At 40.7% G+C, this 16,481-nt stretch overlaps 1 protein-coding gene across 1 annotated transcript in view; it reads right to left on the bottom strand.

Annotated features, from left to right (window-relative positions):
- LOC120548190 (pro-neuregulin-3, membrane-bound isoform) overlaps positions 1–16,481 on the bottom strand; it is a 411,125-nt gene that overhangs the window by 76,249 nt on the left and 318,395 nt on the right. The window lies entirely within an intron of this gene.

Genomic DNA, 16,481 nt, shown 5'->3' with positions numbered 1-16,481 from the left:
TGAAAATAAAATAGGAACTTAAGCAAAAGTTTGGGCTAACTCTCTGACATTTGACCCTACTATATCTATTCAATCTATCGTTTGGTCACCTTCCTAATAATTCTGCTTCATTCTGCATCCCAATTCCTCCTGTTTACCCCTGTGGCTTTGTTTCATTGACACTCTTGGAATTAATCTGTATCTGCTCTGACAAGCTGACAGCAGAGCACATATACATATCCTAGCGGCCCCTGCCTTTGGAAGCCCCCAACTGACAGAACATCTACGTCCACCCAGACAAAACACCGCAGCTGTGCGTAGAGATCAAGCTTACAAATGAATGCAGTGTGACATATCCAAGATAATTTGCTCTGTGCATAGTGTATCCATTTTTTGTCTACGATGGGTGATTATCAAATATTAAATGAGCTGCAGTAGGTGGGGAAAGATGCACTCAACTGTGCATGCCTGTTAGCTGAAATAGCATCTTCACTGTTGGGAAATACAGCGAGACGTATGATGAGTCTAGACAACAAAAATTGTGTTGGGACATTAAATTGAACCTCTGATATTTAAAAGGATAAGTAAAAAGTATATTAAACTTTATTTGGCCTCAAAATGGGTGGACCTGCCTCCCAATTCCATATTACATACTAATTAAATCAGGTTAGGGGGTGAGCATGTCCACACTGGAATTTTAATTTTCTTAAAAAATGTGGTATGCATACAACAAAATGCTTGATATTTGAATGTCCTGTAGTACAGGAGATGAAAGATCGACTTACAGTTGCAGCACATTAAAATAAATTAGGGATGGTTAGACTGATCCAAAAAAGACAACGGAAAACAAACCCTCGTCTTCTGAAAAACATTTTATCTGTTAGTTGGCAGTGGCGTTCCAATTAGCCACACATATTGCATTACTTCTTGTAGTACAAAAGGGTAAAGTACATTGATTTATTGCATACTAACAACATAACAGTAAACTGTGACAATGAGTATTTAGTACATGCATATGCAATTAGTATGCAGTATGGAATTGGACAACAAAAGTGATCAGCAATCAAGACACGTTATCAACCTTCTTTTTTTTTTTACAGAAGACTTTTCATGTCACAATAGGAAAAAAGTGTGAATGCATTTAATGGCTGAATTCCATTTAGCTGCCTAGGTTGTAGAGTACTGGTATAGATCTTTTTAGACATTTTGGCACGTCATAGCAGAGAAAGCACAGGTGTGATTGATAACATAAAAATGTAGGCTAGTTCCAGGGTGCTGGTATTGTGGATACTGGCTCGCTGGCATGGCTTACTGGGACACTTGATGGAACTGAGCCATCGTTAATGGAATTACTTTTACCTGGGCTTTTCCTGCTATGATACTATAATACTTTTATGCATGCTGGCACACTGTCACTGCCATGGCATATGAGGAAACTTGAATAGAACAGGGCTAAAGTGACTATGGTGTCTGCCTTTCTGCAGCTTGACTTCACTACAGGTCAATATAAATTAGCAAATTGGATCTTAAAGCCAACTGATATCCATAGAACAAGTCAGATTTCTGATAAGAATGAAAAAAAAAAAAAACACTCGTTGTCATGGTAACCCAAGGGTATTTTCTCTGTTTGTCATGTATAGCAAACAACTGCGTGTTTTGCTTACTATATGCATGCAGGCTTCTTACAGTGACATTCATCACACCACACAGATGGTAATGGCGTCAACCATGTTGTCAAGGAAGCCTCAACGATCTTAGCAGTTGTCAAGGCGTCCATATTGCTGCCTGTCCTCCAAGTTTGTTGTTCTCAGCTTTTACTGTCGCAAAGTGTGATGCCAAATATGTGTTGTGTGGGAGCAGGAGAACAAAACAAACACAAACAAGCACAGTTGCCTTGTTTTAAAGGTCCCATATTGTGCTCATATATTAAGGTTCAAACTTGTATTTTGGGGCTCTACAAGAACATGTTTTACATTCTTTAATGTTCAAAAAACACTTTATTATTCTCATGCTGTCTGTCTGAATATACCTGTATTCACCCTCTGTCTGAAACACTAAAGCCTGTCGCTTTAAGCTCTTCTCCGATTGGTCAGTGTTTCTGGGTCTTCCGCATCTGCACTTTCCGAGTCATTGCAGCCGGGAAATGACTGTAGCAGCACTTCCTCACTTTATCCTTGCAAAGCATGCCGGCAATGTGACATCACAACTGTATGGAAGTCCTGTAGGCTGGTTCGTTTAAAGGCACCGTTCCCGAATACAGGCTGTGTTCATTTCTTTGTTGATCGAGCGTTCTGATACTTTCACAGTATTTAAATACCACCTCGAGCTGCTTTATAATAAAAGACTTGGAAATCTCGCTTTTTACAATATTGGACCTATAAAGACACAATTCAAATCGCATTTCAAAACTTCAGTGAAAGTTGTTTAAAGGTTGCTCTTTGGTGTTCAGACTTCGTATTCAAAGGCTTCAATTGCGGGATCAAAGTGGAGTGTGTCAACAGGTCACTTAAAACACAGGTGGACTTTTCTCTGTGCTAAATCTGTGCTTAACATCTCTCCATGCCATTGTGACCTAAGCTGACTACATTTTGACAGGAGGCAACCTTTGTCACACCAAGTGGAGAGGAAAAAGATAATTAAAAGAATAGAGGCTTAACATGGTGACACTGTCTGTGTGTCATGCTCATTAGGGGGACTGTGGAAGTGAGACCGAGCATACAGCAGCAACTACATTTAACAGTGTGCCAAAAAAACACTTAGAGGCAGATAGCACCATACAACTATGCACAATGGCGTAGACATAGCCTCTTAGTTGTGTGGCCGTGAGCTCCACAAAAACTGCTGTAATTTACTACTTTATTATGTCTAGCTCTGTTCAGTATAAGAAGTTATAGCATCCCAAAACCTTTATTTTGCCTATGCTGTTCCCAGAGAGATCAAAACACAGTGTTGCTTCATTAAGCTCGGAGATGTGAATCTAAGAATGGCTGAGAGACAGTCGGAGGGTATTGAAGAGTTGCATGCCTTCTAATTAGCACCACAGTCATTAATTAAAAGAAAAACAGGACGAGATGGCACGTGCATGCATGTGTGTGTGTGTGAGCACGCATATGTACGTGTGAATCTCTCGCAAATGTACAAAGCAGCACAAAGCAGGGGATAAAGATAAACTTGTCGCCTGGAGGATGATGAATTTCTGCAAAGTGAAGTGTGACAACACACGCGCTGGTGCACAAAGACACACAACAAGGCATAGCAGTTGAAAATGTTTCAATGTACTGTACAGTTACATGTACATGTGGGAAAACATGCTATTTTTTGCTGTGATGTAAACTTAATGAAGTTAAGATAAGATAATATTAAAACTGAAGCAAACATACTCCAGGTTTTAGAAACCATGAGCCAAGGTTTGGTTTTATTTTGCCTTGAAATGTTTTTCAGTACACTTTCACAGTAACATTCACACTTTGAAGCTGCTCAGCATCCCTACAGCCTCCTACAGCTCCAGTTGGGGTTAAAATTGCTTTGCTCAAGAGCGCCTCAGGGATTGATCCTGCAAATACAGGATTTGAACTGTCCTGAGGCTGCAATTTATACATAATGCAACCTCTAACTGTAAAAGCACTGTTTGAAAGTTTGGTAAAATGTCTGGTTAGAGCTTCTACACCATTTCTCCTTACTGAATTTGTAATACATGTGTACAGATCTGTAGGAAATCTTGATGCTTAAAAAGGGCCAACACCAAATCACAGTATAAGAATCATCAAGTCAGGCTGACAGAAATTAACAATGGATGCTGTCCTCATGTTAAATGTCAGGACAGACCCTCGGCATGCTCTGCAGTGCTGTACCGCCCTGTTCTTTAGAGAATTTGTCCAATCCAGAGAGACTGGAAGCTGAAAATGTTCTTCTCTGTAATCAAATTGTTACACTGCTCTTCCTAGGTTGGTGCAAAACAGAAAACATTCATCATGTTCACTGATTCCCCCCTCAAATTCTAAAGATGTGAGACAAATAAAATAATGAGGCAATTTGCGGTATCAAGCATAAAAAGAAATATTAGAGATCCAAACAACTGCTTCTTTCACCTTGGCAGGGCAGCCATTTGGACCAATTTAATACAGTGCAGCCACACAATAGTCAGGCTCAATAGTCTATTAAAAGAAAATATGCCACAGTGCATTGGTCAGACTGTGACAGGTTGGTTCAATGATCTTCACATCGTGGGCCATTTTCTCTGCATGAAATTCATTTTCGAGCAAAATGGCCGATACACATCCAGTAAACTGGCCAACAAATAACAGGAAATAGCTGAGGAAAAGTGTTGTCTCTGTCACAGTTGAAGCCTTGCCTTGCAACAATCTGCTCACTGAGGGTTTCAGAAGGTAAAAATAACCAATACGGCTCCGTAACCTTTAGATTGAAATGGTTCACGCATCCAAATCTTCAATCACAAACATTTCATAATGATCATTTATACTTATTTTCCTAATCAATCACTGTTTGCCATGAAGAGTAATTCATTATTTTAAGCATGGACTCACTTTTAAAAATAACGCCACAGCAGTCACTCCACATGCAGACATTTAGTTTTTTCTAAAGATGCATTGTGATGAATGAGAAGATTTTTATACTGATACAAAGTGTTTGCAAAAGAGAAAGGGAGACATGGCTGTTCTCGAGGGAAACTTTCACAGTAGCTTTATAGCATTGGGAGTAAACATTCACAGCAAGACAGTGAGCGAGTCAATTAACCAACTAAATAGTGTTCATTTAACAAAAAGGTTTCTTGATTTAATGAGGCACTATCATTGCTACATTCACACAAGTGCTAAGACAATTATTCACCAAGCTTTGGATGCAGTAATTAAAAACAACAGGACAGGAACACGTGTAAGAGATATTCTTTTATTGTTTTATTTGTAATGAGGTTTTAAGCCAAGATAATGACGATTTTCAAACATTGTCGCTGGTGGTTTGTTTCAGTGAATACTCAATGAAGTCATATCATTTCATGTATCAAATCCTAACGTAATCTAATATGTCTGTTCGGCTTTAAAAGCAACTTGCTGCTCTGAGGTTTTTTTAATCAGACCTGCAGGCAACCACATACAATTGACAGCCCGGACTTTAATGGAGGCCGGGGAAGATTACTTTTCTTCTTTAAAGACATTACGTATCTCTAACCCGTATTTGTTTCAAGTTATTCCTCCCTTTCTTGTTGGGACAGAAAATGTAAATAAAAATCTAGCTTCGCTGGGTATCAAGGGAATTCTTTTCTGTCATTTTTCCCAGACGGGGTGATTGAAATGCATCTGGGGTGCCATGTCTCAGCCTGACAGTTTATAAGAGGCAGGATGGGAGTGAATTCCATGTGTTGTTCATATTTATGTGTATGTACATATGTCTTTGTATGTTTGTATTTCACACAGACAAGAAGAGAGCAAGCTCTCTTGGAAGTACTTGTGAATATGCATATCCTGATGTGTGTATATAAGTGGTAGGGAACACAATCCAACAAGGATCTCTCAAAGCCAAACACACAATCCAGTCCAGCTCTTCTCACAGATGCATGAAATACACAAGTGAAAATATACTACTAGTATATAATATATAAGTTACAAGAAAATGAGTACGATGGTTAGTGTGTTCCAAATGCAATTACAATACCAGGAGCGTATTTCATAAAGATCTGTTTGACTGCACTCTAACTAATAAATCCAGCTTGTTATCCAGCCTTACACGAAGCTGCTCAGATGGTAAACTTCTGAAAAACGTTGAAAAGAACTTCAAAACTGCCGGGAAAAGTGACCAACATCGAAAACAGCAACAAAAACTTTGTAAAAAGTGTTAAAGTGAAGTGGACTTCCTTAATCTCTTAAAACCAACCCGAGTGGCCGCCAAAAGTTGTCGCAACACAAATTATGCAATTGGAAAGTAAAAAACAAAAATACGACAGTGAATCACGTTCTATAGACAATTTCTGTTAAAATATACAGTCACAACTGTTAATACACAGATATTTCTTAGAGTGTGGTCTCTAGAGTTAGGCTGGTCTTAATAATTAATCTCTGGGATTTTTATACTTCATTAGATACGAGACAGCAGAGAGATGACAGGGGCAGGCATGCAACAAAGGTCCCTGGCTGAGCACGAACCACAGATGTTGCAGTTCATGGTCGGTGCCTTAACGCCGAGACCACAGTGACAAGACAAGTGTACTGGTGGAGTGGACGGACATGCTACACAGACATGTTCTGGCTGTGATATTATAACAATTCATCTCGTTACCTCAATCCCCATTTCTTCACTCTGCTCCTCCTCCTCCCCTTTCCTTCCCACGTCTCTACTCTATGTAAACCAAAGGGAGAATAGGGATAGAAAACAACTATTTGTGGAGACCAGACAAAGATGTATGGCAGCGCATACATACAACCCCCATGAAAAGACCATAATCATTACATGTACTCAAGAATTTACAATTTTTTTAAACTTATTATGTCACTGTGAACCCATAAAATAACTTCAAACTGAAAAAGAAGAATTCTTAGGGCACTCTGTCTAACATACAGTAGGAACATATTTGCAGCTCAGGATGCTCTTGTGTTGTGGTATAATTATGGTCCAATCTAATTCCAATTTAATTTCTGCAAATTGCCTCTATGAAGTTATGATTACTAAAGTAGCTTTTCAAGTAAGCCTGACACTTCCAAGGTGAAGAAGAACATGTTCCTTTTGCAGCAATTTAAAAGTTGGACAAACTGGATATGCACTGTAAAGTTTTCTGGGTCTCTGTTCAGGGAAAGTGCAGGCATGACCTTCGGAAGGAAATATAAGGGGGAACTTTAACCAACCTCACTCTTAAAGTTTAAATCTCAACTTGAGTCAAGGCAGGTGTAAAGGCTGAGAAACCACCCCCTCCCCCCAAAAAAAAAACCCAATGATGCATATTTTCCCAATTCTGTAAATAAAATTCTGAGCAATCAGTGAGAAGTGTAGCAATTTAAATGTCCTGCCATCAATGTATCTCCCAAGTTCACAATGATCTATCACATTTCCTGCTCTTTTCTCTCTGGTTGTTTACAGTTGTTAAGCGTGACTGGCTGCTGAACTTCCCTCCTTTTTTAAATAAAACATGACTTCCACTGAATGTTGCATACATGCCATGGCGTTTGAATGTTTATCCTTTCCTCCATCTCACCACGAGTCCTGTGAAACCTCGACTCCATCTCTCAACCCTTTTAAGAGAGGCAGGAAGTTAATCAATAATTCACAGCTTGGCCTGGCCGCTGATCCCAAAAATTGAAACAATTTCCCTGATGTACCTTATATTTTGCTCTTTCTTTTTACCACTCATCTTTGAACTCACTTTCCATTTCTTTCTTTCTTTTCCATTGCTCATCCACCTCTCCCATACATATCCCCTACTCTCTTTACCCAAAGGGACAACTGGGATGGAAGACAACCATTTGTGGAGGCCAGAGGAGGATGTTTGGCACCACATATAATTGTCTTTCACCCAAAAGACAATTATGGAAAGTAAAAAGGAAGTAAAACTCGATTCATCTCATTAGAAGCAATCACTCTTCGGAATACAGTAAAAAAAAGTCTACATTAGTTCATCCAGAATCTTCCAAGCAGTCCGTAGCACCAGATAGAGCTTAGATCGGCCCAAAAAAAATCAAGCCTGACCCTACCCGAGCCTGCGCACGTTGTGTACGAGCCCGGCCCGGCCCGACACATATTCTGGAATTATGAGCCCCAGCCTGATTTAAACCAGACAATTTTTTAATACGTGGGCCGTTATAACTGGCATTCTCAACTACAATTCCGAGTTGTTTGATCTACAGAAATCTGTTTAGAATCTCTCCGTATGCTAAGTGTTAGCACTAGCACAGTTAGCTGTCACGCGCAGCTGCATTTTCCTAAGTTGGTTGCAAGTGGTGCATGCATCTGGTAAGGATGCCCCCTGGGCGCCTCCCTAGGGAGGTGTTCCAGGCACGTCCAGCTGGGAGGAGGACTCGGGGATGACCCAGGACTAGGTGGAGGGATTATATCTCCAACCTGGCCTGGGAACACCTCGGGATCCCCCAGTTGGAGCTGGTTAATGTGGCTCGGGAGAGGGAAGTTTGGGGTCCCCTGCTGGAGCTGCTGCCCCCACGACCCGACCCCGGATAAGCGGAAGAAGATGGATGGAGATGGATGGTTGGCGAATGACAAATGTAACTAAAACTAGGCCCCCAATGGAATTAATTATGAACACTGAGGGCCTGATTTACTAACACTAGCGCAGTTTGTGCTGCGTCTGTTTATGCGAGTTCGGTAATAGCGCACGCTATGCTTCCACATTTTGCGTAGTATTTATCAACCCTGACGCCCATCAGGCAATCAGCGTCTTTCTCCGCCCACTAGACCGTAAATTGCGCTGTAGCAAAGCGGTACTGGTGCTATGATATGGCTGAGTGCAGACTGCGATATCCCCACTGCTGATGCTATAATTGTTTGAAATGATCCTGATGCCAATATTTTAAGGAGTTTAACAACTGCTGGAATGGGATGTGAACGCTGAGTGGGAGATGCAATTTCATCTTTGATTTCTTCCAGTAACTCTAATATTGCACGGCTGCTTGATCTGTAATGCTAAATGATGTTGTGTTCACTGACAAAGTGTGATTCTTGTGTTAAAAATATTTTCAGCCTCGCCTATGTCTTCGTCTTGCTCAAATTACTGTTGCCATTTCACCAGCGGCACAAAGGTCTACGAGGAAACTCGACTGCGGCTGGTTTAGACCTGATTTAAAGAGGCGGAGAATTTCCCCCGCAGAATAGAGGAGCGCTCTTACTGACAGTCTTTGTAAATACCACGGAATATATAATTAGGGGCACTTTGCGCTTATCCTCCCACCTTTTTGGGTGGAACTCCCACTTTCCCCACGACCCTCCCACGAACGCATATTGAAAGCGCAACTTGTCTCTTCTCGCTCATGTGGCAGACAATCTGCGATTTTACCCAAGTGCGCCTTGTTTGTAAATAGCCCGCATCGGTTACGTCCGTCTTTGCGACCAATTAGCGCCTGGAAACAGGCGCAAACGGCTTGATAAATCTAGCCCTGAGTATCCAAGATGGCTGCAGCTGACGTTTTCCATGAAGATCCACCTTTCAAGCCTACAGAGGGCGAGTATTTCAGATTTTCTGCCGAGTATTTTGTTTAACCATGACCATAATCTTTTCTTAACTAACCATGCCCATGATCAGTGACACCGCAACAGAGAGACAACAGAAAAAAAGAGAAGTTTCTAGATTCTCTGGCTGCTCCCTCCCTGCACACTTCAGCTCTATTCTAGTTCAGAAGAAGTCACCTAAGTACCTTTTTATACTGTAGGAGCCTATCATGTCACACTCTATAAATACATTCCTCTGTCTTATGCAGCGATCTTGATACGGACTGGAAATACCATTAACGGCGAGATAACACTTAAATCCAAACCGTTATCTCTTCTTCATTCTGTCCCCTCTCTCTCTATTTCTTTCTCCCCGTCTTTGACTTTCTCTCCTTGTAAATATTAACACTTTATCACTTGCACTTATCTCTGTGCTTAAAAATTCCCTCCCTCTTACTCACTCTGATTACATGCTTTGTTCATTCCATCAGGATTCAGGAAATATCTCTGCATTGCATCTGAATGTTAAAGGGGGCACTGAGGTACTTAGATCGATTAAATTAGCTGTTGCCGGTTACAAGCAACAAGTTCTTAGCCCTCCCCGCCCGCACCCCCCACCACACACACACACACACACACACCATCCAAGGAGGATAATGAGGGTGTTTTTATGTCTTAGTCCTTCCAAAGTGCCAAAATGTCCCTTGTAAATCAAAATGTTTCTGCGATCTGAATGATTATGGCACCTTCTTCACCTTAAATCAAACACTAAAATAATGCGGATTCAATATGACTGTGTGTGTTTTAAAAACAATATTGATTTTAGTTTTAAGATTCAATGACAATTATTCAAATATTCCTAATTCATACATTCTCATGATATGACAGACCTACTGGTATCGCACAGCACTGATCCTAGGGTCAATCAGTTGTAAAATGATGGAGTTACAAGAAGAATTCAGGCAACCAATAAATGTATGCATTTCTCATTTACAGATTCCTCAGTAAAGAAGAGAATGTATTAACTCCAGCTTGACAAAACAATTCACTTGCACTACACCACCTTGCTTTTCTCAGTAGTATGCGCAAACAATCATTATAACCGACCTGTAGCTTATTAAAGCTTGCCTTTTTAAACTTGACCCACAAGGGGGAAGTGTAAAAAGCAGTACAATATGCTCTAAAGAGGTTTATCTTGACAGTATCAGAACACCATGAATCCGGATTTCCACTGGATGCAGAACGGCTGCGGACCGGCTCCGCTGTGTGCCGGCTGCGTGCTCCGCCGTCCCTTAATACCCACCAGGTCCGGATTTGTTGCGGCACGGCCGCGGCCGTGACTGGCAGCTGTAGTCACGAGGACCCACAAGTTCTCGAATTCACGAAGAATAGAACCACAAAACCAATAACAGTTAGTTTCCATCCAGAGGAGTAGAGGGGAAACAGCTCTGTGCTGTATTTTCAAGGTGTAGTGCAGGGAAATATGATCCGCGGTGTATTTTATTTTGAAAATTAACCGGATGTTTTATTTTGCTTCTGTGCTCGACTTCCTGTCCTGCACATTCTGCCGTGTGCTGAATTGCTGCGGAGCTCTCCGGCGTCCAGCAAAAATAGAAGCTCTTCGTATCTGCTGCGAAGAACTTCCTGGTGAGACATGTTCGCTTATATATATATAACATGCAGCGCTGCCTCTACATGTCATTACCATCTGACATTTGATCAGTTAAGATGTGACCCAGATACTTAATTTTACAACAAACAGATAGCACTTGCCCTGACAGATGAAAAGATGGGAAAATAAGGTCCTTATTCCCTTTCACTCTACAGATCATGAACAAACTCTTTTTGGCATTATATTTCAAATCAAATTTAGCACCATAATCAGAACATATAGTCAACCACTCCTGAAACACAGCACTGCTAGGAGAGACAACAGCCTAGTCATCAGCATACATAAGATTGTTCACTAGCGTGTTACCAATCATCCTGTTTTACACAGTGTGCAAACAGTCTATTTATTAAATTTTTATTGCAGTATCAATTTAAAACAACCCCCCCCCTCCCCCCCCCCGTCCCCACCGTCCCCCATCCCAACCCACAACTAAATTTCTCTCTCAACCTCTCTGCCTTATTGCAAATTATGTGACAGTATCAAATTAGCAACTCCCCTATGTCTTCTTCTTTTACAAACCGGTCAACTTGGAGTGTTTTACCCTTTGTTTTCACCCTTTGGCTGTTTAAACAACGGGAAGAGCAGACTTGCCTAAATGAAATACCACAGGGGTGGCAGCTTTATCTTGTCCTAATTTCAGATAATATGCCAAAGCTCCCAAATGCCAGAGGAGGATTTATGCAGGAGAGCGTGCAGTTTATGTTGAAAAACAATAGTCTCACGAAAGGTTTGACCTTTTGGATAAAAACTTAAGCAGCAGGGTAATCAGATAATTAAAGTGGCCCCATTTGGCTTCTGTTTCGGATAATGTTGTGTCCCTTCGGAAATATTTTCTCACTGTGAAAGTGTCACTTGCATGTTGCTGCCTGATAGAGGGCACAGCTAAGAAGCCATTTGGCAAAGATAATTCTTCACAAAGGAAGTTTAAGTTATAAACCTTCTGGAAACTGGCAGCCTCTTCATCTCCCAAAATGTTGATGCTGTTATTTAAATTCTTATGCATGTAAAATGTAATTTCACTGCTGGGACAATGTGCCATTGCTCATAGGAAACATCAGCAATGTTACTGAAAACAGCCGCAAAGACAGTGGATATTAGTATCGAAATAAATCCACCGGAAAAGTTTGAAGGTGGGCGGTCATATTCACTGAGCATGTAGAACTACACTGATAAGACCAACTTTCATGTGGCCGAAATTTGCATTCACAGGCAGATTGGGAAAACAGTTTTGTATATGTCGATAATACATCATTTTATACATAACAATTCATATGATATCCTACGAAATAGGCGAACATGTCTGGTCACGTGATGAGCGGTCACAAGACAGTTAAGTTTAGCGGTATTTACAGTTACATTTAGCCGAGAAAAGGTTACTGGGAGCCATGTTACTGGGAGCCAGGTACCGGTCACCATGAGATGCCAGTCATTTCAGAGGCCAATGCAGTTGAGTTTAGCCAACAAAAAGTGGCTGTGAGCCGGGAACAGTACACCGCAAGTTGACGGTCCTTTAAGCGGCCGATGCAGTTAAGTTTGGCCAACTAAATGTTCCCGTCATGTGTTGACGACAGTTAAGTTTAGGTACCAAAACAACTAGTTAAGATTGGAAAACAGACCACAGAACACACGTTTCCTGGGGGAAAGCGTTTTCCCCAGAACACGAACTCTGCTCCTCCGCCAAGGCCCCGCTTGAAATTACTTACTTTTCATAGCGATATGTACCAATGGTTCACGAGAACAGCATGGTATATTTATGTTTTCACTCTTTGTCAAACCTTAGTTGTCACAGTTCCATGATGCAGACTCTCATTGTTGCACAGCACAAAGTAGATCAGTCCTTCTGTTTGCAAATGATACAAGAGCCACACAAAGGCAAAAACAAGCTATAGGATCCAATTTGTCATTATTTCTGACCTGAAGCACTGGAGTGCACGACCAGCTGAATTCGAAACTTCATAACTAGGAAGGAGCTGCTTATACAGGGCACTTGCAAGCAGCATTACACACACTGCGAGCCAATTAATTTTTAGAGAGAGAGAGAGAGAAGTGGTCCGCGTGGAACAGAGGAAAAGGCAAAGCAAATGCTGGCAAGTCAACACAGAAACTCTGATGTTTTACAGCAGAAAACAATAGTTCCTGTCAGAGAATGTTTTTGGGGGATTTTTAAACATGTTGCCAGATCCAATAAAACTGCACTCAAAGTTCTGGAAAATATCAGGTCATCTTAATATTGGAACTATAATTTGTCTTCTGGAAACAGCTCAATTTTTATCTTCTGAAACACCTTTCCTGATGGTTTGTGTCATTTCTGTGACTTGTGGTCGTATCGTTTGTATTGTGTAAACTAGCTTTAGGCAAGATTGTTGTAATGTTTATAATCAATCATAAAAATATCCTTTATACATTTGACGTGCCCATGTAAAACTCCATTACCTCCAGGTTATATGAAAAATTTTGGGTTCAATCAAAACACAACCTGAGGCTACAGGAAGGGATTATATGACAGGGCGTTACAGTGATGATAAGGACTTTGGCATTTACAGTTACCTAAGCCAAAATCATGATTAAAAACAATTATTATCCCAGCAAAAGCCTGTCCAGTTCCTGAGATATCACACTTGACAGGTGCTCATTTCAACTGTTGGAATTGGTTATTCTCCACAGCTAACATGGAAATACAAGAATGCTACATATCGCTCAGAGAACTAAAACCTTTGTTGTTTATTACATTGTAATTATAGTATTACTATATTTCATTTTGCACGTCTACATTAGTGTATGTACTTTGGTTGTGGGTTTTATATATGTCGTTACAGGTTTCTACCACAACCTCACATGTATTTTTGTATTTCTTCAATGTAATTTGTTCTGTGAAACAAATAAACTAAACTAAACTAAAATATAAAGTATAGTTCAAAGACGTTATGGATAACACCGAGGAATGGAACGTTTATTGCTGGCAACTGAGATATTAGATAACAAATGATCACAAAACAGTCCCTCCAGAAAAATGTGATTATGCGATCGCATAATTCAACGCATAATCAGCCAAAGTCCGCATATTTATGCGGGGGCCGCATTTTTTCAAATACGCTGCACTTTCGCCGCATAAATTGCCGATTTCCGCGAAAATTGCAAAAAAGTCACATATATCTTAGCAGAAAGTTGAAAAATGTTGCGTTTACTTCACACGAGCAGCCATTTTCCCCTGTTGCCATGGGAGCGTTATGAAGTGACGTAATTGCGCGACGTGAACATCATCGAAAAGCAGGGTGTTGGGGGAATCACTTTTTATTCTCTTTTTCATCAAACCGCAGTTTTTGCAAGTTCCCGCAATTTCATTGCATAAAATTGCATAAATATCCCGCATATTCCATCGCATTTTTTCAGAAAATGTGTTGCATAATCAAGGATTTTTGCCCGCAACAATCACAAAAAAACTCGGCATTTTTCTGGAAGGACTGACAAAAGGAAACTTGGCAGGCACAACGGGAGAGGGGGGGGGGATGTGACACCTTAAGTGATGACCGTTGGTGTCCTCTGGAGCTGCCCTCTGACTGAACTCTCAAAGAAAGCAGGATTGCTTTCATGAACACAGACGTGTTTGATAAACGTGTCAAGTATATCCTTAGCAGGAAGACGAGAATCAAAGGTATTTAACAAAAAGACGGACCGAGTTTGGGTATGGGATCCTATCTGAAATTAAGCCTGATGGCTCTTTTGTGCAGACAACTGAGGGATACGATCTGGAAAAGTTCAATTTTTGAGTAATTCAAACATTTTTGCAAAGTTTAACACGTGGCATACTGAAACTGCTTCTGAATGTGAAATAAATCACAATAAATGAATGGGTGAAATTTAGAATCCCATGTTTTTAATAATTATAGCTTGATCTAACATATCACTGGCGCCGTGAAATGGTGCCCTGCAGTGTCTAGTTGTAAGCATTAGTTGTATTTGTTGACACAACTAGGTGGCGCTCTTGGTGTAAATAATTATAGCTTCATTTTGGAAGTCACCAATTACAAGCTCCCAAAATGCTTTGGACAAATCGTAAGAAGCAATCCGAAGACGTTTAATAGTATTTCAGCCTGTGATAGTATTGTTTTTTAAGAGTGAATCATTGAAATCCATGATTTACACAGCAGCTCTCATGTCAAGAAGCAGGTAGTATATGACGACGACATTTCATTTTCCCTCATTTTCGGCCGGATGTCCCACACCTTCCTCTTTCTTTGTGTTGGCATTCTAAATTCTAAATCCAGACAGCTAGCTAGACTATCTGTCCAACCTGAGTTTTCTGTCGCACGACTAAAACAACCTTTTGAACGTGCACATGTCCCACCAAAACAAATTCCTTCCCCGAGGTTACTTTGCAGCGGCACCGTTGTTCCGTCCGGCGGACGAATGCTGTGTGGACTACCCAGACCCTCCTCTACAGCACCGTGGAGGAAGGTCTGGCAATGCGAGACTAAGAAGCAGGTGAGACTCTTGAGCACATGGAATTTCATTTGGACTAATTCTGCCCTTTAGACAATACTGGTGATACAGACAGATTTCCAAATATGCTAATATGGTGACTGACGACAACTAGTGTCAAATGAAAAAAAGGACAAGAAAACGATGAACTGAAGAAAACGTGAGGTCAGTTCAAGTCTTGAATGAGGTTGGTATTTATCTTAAGAGAAGCAATCAACGTCCAGTCTCACAACGAATCTCTGAATAATGACTGGAATAAGTAGAAGAGCATGGCTAATTGGTGACACTGCTTTTATCCTCATCAATTTTTAATCTTGAACAACAATACATTATTCTTCACAAAAGATTGCAGACAAAGAGGACAGCAAGTGGAAGAAAAAAAGCTGCATGAACGAAAGCAAAACTGAACCTCCCAAAAATCTGTTGTCGACAGCATTCTGTAGAGGAGGGAGGGGGGGAAAAAAAAGAGGAAGAAGAAACTTTGTTATGAGGACAAGAAAGAGGCGAGAGGAAATAATTACTACATTAGAGAAGAAGTCGTTTACACAAGACTTCCGTCGTGCCGCAGGACTGGCAACATGTAGAGGCTTATGTGACCCAAAAAGACCTGAGAAACACACCCGGTCTACAGATTCATCATTTTTGGGAAGAGGAAGGAAATGAGAGCGAGAGGCTGCCACTGCTCCCAACAAATCTGTTTTGTCCATACCTCGCCCTAGAGTGAACAAAGAGTCTGCTTTTTTTTGGACTAACTTAGGGAGAGAGAGATAGAGATATAAAATGAGGCTAAAAAAAAAGTGACAGTTGTGTTTTATTATCCAAATTATAAAATGTATATCGTGAATTGTAAATAAATTATGGAGATATTCCAGCTTGCAGAGGGTCAGCACTGATCAGCTGGTAATCAGTCATTTGGTGATCTGCAACCAAGTTCTGTAGGTGAGATACAAGCGAATACTATTCTGTATCTAGGGTTATAGATGAATAATTTGTGGGAGTAGGGCTTTCAAATTGCATGTTGTGGGAGTGCAAGGAGGCAGCATGGAAAGGAGGCAGTCATTTCAGTGACAGATATACTTCAATGTATGTAACTATGGAAATCTGAACCTGTCCTTTTCTTACACAGAAAGCTTCAAAAACTTCAAATGCATATCGTATTTGATTAAAGTTGGAAATGAACGTCAATGTT

Source organism: Perca fluviatilis, chromosome 19 (genome assembly GCF_010015445.1).
Source record: "Perca fluviatilis chromosome 19, GENO_Pfluv_1.0, whole genome shotgun sequence".
Lineage (NCBI taxonomy): Eukaryota > Metazoa > Chordata > Actinopteri > Perciformes > Percidae > Perca > Perca fluviatilis.
Note: the sequence above shows the minus strand (reverse complement) of the source record. Positions and strands in the feature narration are given on the sequence as shown.